This window comes from Acyrthosiphon pisum, chromosome X (assembly GCF_005508785.2).
Source record: "Acyrthosiphon pisum isolate AL4f chromosome X, pea_aphid_22Mar2018_4r6ur, whole genome shotgun sequence".
Taxonomy (NCBI): Eukaryota; Metazoa; Arthropoda; class Insecta; order Hemiptera; family Aphididae; genus Acyrthosiphon; species Acyrthosiphon pisum.
This window is the reverse complement of record NC_042493.1, coordinates 29,105,678-29,108,615: the sequence shown is the minus strand read 5'-3', so window position 1 is coordinate 29,108,615 and position 2,938 is coordinate 29,105,678.

Below are 2,938 nucleotides of genomic sequence, written 5' to 3'. Positions count from 1 at the left end.
TATTGTTCTTTGTCGTGGTGCAAATCGCCAGCGTATTATATTATATTGTGTATAAATTAATGTTACGACGCGGTGTTGCGCATTATTATAACTAGTGCCCGGATTTATATGCATTTAAAAAGTGTCAAATATGATGCAAATATGCAAGGAAGAAGTGCAAATATGCAATTATATGCCATATGTTATTATAAAATTTTATTTTTTTAAAAAAAAAACACATTTTTACACCAAGGAAAGTAGTACCTACTAGATATTCTATCATAAACAAAAGAATATTTAAATAGTTAAACATTTAATAATTTGAAAACCAAAATGCAATATTTTATAATCTTCATTTTTTCATATTTTAAATTGTTTAAAATAAAATGTTTACAACACTCAGAAATCTTAAAAAAAAATAATAAAATCATCATGAATATTATTCGTTACAAAATAAATTGTAAAATTGAGTTACTGCTTTATTCGTTGCGCACATCGAAGTAACAACATAGTATGTCGAAATGCGGGTGTATGTGAATTATTGTTATAATATAATAATTATTATTATCTATACGTGCTCCGATCTCATGAAATGTTGCAAAAATGACAATATTTAAAGAATATTCTTGTAAGAGACCCTGTCAACGATTTTTTTTTTTTAACATAAATTTTATCTTAAATAAAATAGGCGATTTGTTAAAAACCCATTAAATATGCATGTTATATGCATTTATGAAACAATATGCAATAATCCTCTAAATATGCAAAATATGCAATGTAAAATATTGTGTTTAAATTCAGTGTGAAATGAACCGTGGACATTTTAGAACCCCCTAGACGTGCATACACTTAGTAAAAACATGCAAATGCATATAAATCCGAGCTCTAATTATAACTATTCCTGAAACCCGTAGGATAAGTAGCAGCTGGCCAGCCGAGCACCGTCATATCTGTGAGTTATTTTTTTTATTTATATTACTATTTATTATTAATGTTATTGTATTATTGCTTCAGTGCCGTTCATTATTATAATTTATACCTTGTACTGCTGTGGCATTATTTTATTATAATGTGTATTGCTAAAATTTTTAAAATTGTGAATGCACATAGTACCAAATTCTACATTGTATTGGTTTATTAATTAGATTTAATTAATCACCCCTTGTGATCATTTTAAGTACACACCTACACACCCACCGCACACTAGCACTCAGAGCCTTTGCTCGGCGATCCCGTTCACTACTCTTGAGTTGCTATACATACACATAGGTACACTAAACCGATTGGTCAGTGCGGGTGTGTTGAGCGCATATGAAGTATTTCGGTACCGGGCTCACGTATTATTATTGTTTGTTCTCGGCCCCAACACCATTATTTAAACGGAAAACAAAAAAGTATGTGATTCATTATCTATTAAATAAATAATTGAACGTTAAAAGAAAAATTAGAAACATAATTAATTAATTATTATAGCTTAAACTACTTAAAACATTTTCACTTGTTTAGTATAATATCAAAGTATGAAACCATAAAAAAATTAGATCACATAGTGCGTTATTTATATATTATCATTGAGTATAATAATAATATAATAATATACCTATTGTATTTTGTATACGATATGGTTTTATTAAAATATTATATTGTATTTAATATTATTGTTTCCGGAAAAGCCGATATTGTTCATCGCATAACATCAAGCGCTCTCTATTTGTTTAATATTTTAAGTCTACTTAAACCTAATAGTTTGATGTTCCAGCGCTAGATGGCTCAGATGTTATTATTTAAAAGTTACTCCCGCATAGGGATGCACAACTTTCGTAAGACTTACCCCCATGATAGTATGAATAACTGCCTTAATACGTATGTATTATGTAAATTATATATAAATATACTTGTCTTGAACTCTTAACATTTTTTCATAATTAAATAGAATAACAATTGTTAGAGTTTAAGTGTAATATAAAATTTAAAAAAAAACGGACTTAACACGTCGTTTCTCACAAAGTTCGTACAACTATTATAGGTGGTATGTAGTTTAATGCTCAAATTTTGACAAAAACTCAAAAAAATTTCAAATTTATTTTAATTTATAACTGTATTCAATTTTCAAATATATAGCTTAGTGTTGAACATTTATTAAAAGGAGGTTTCTCATAAGTTATACATTGTTCATACTGTAACCTTACAATTTAAAAAAATGTAGGAAACCACAGTTTTTTTCTATAGATATTTTAAGTTCAAATTTGGACGAACTTTTTTTAGCCAAAACTAATTCATCCTATACTGCCTTACTAATGAATAAATTACATAAATAGCAATAATATCATCATAAAATGCTCTAAATATTATTTTTAGATTTTTTCTATAAAAGTATTTAGAATTTTATTTCGTTTGGTAAAAAAGCTTTAAAATGTAATACAAGGTTTGTCATATGTATAATAGTTGTTTAAACATTTTAAAAAATGCTTGATTTTCTTGTATAAACATTTTAAGGTTAAATTTTGACAATATTTACCAAATTTTTTTTTTGGAAGGGGCTGGGATTTTTTTCAACAAGGATTTTTTATTTAATTTAGATTTTTCAATAAAAAATGGTTTTTTATTTAACTATGGTTTTTTATTCAAATAAGTTATTTTTATTCAATTTGAATAAAATAACTGATTTGAATAAAAAACAGTTAAGTAAAAAACCATATTTTATTAAAAAATCTAAATTGAATAAAAGAGCATTGTTGATTAAATTGCCTTTTTTTTTTTATCCAATTTAAGTTTTATATTCAACAAGATTTTTATTTAGATTTTAGATTCTGAGTGGAACGATGAATGTATTGATTTTACAATGATGTGTGTTTTTTTTTATTTTTTTATTTATTTTGTGTCTGTGTACACGACAAGTAGTCGAAATAATGCTACGATTTTCAACTTCAGTATCTTTGTTCGATCAGAAAGTGATATC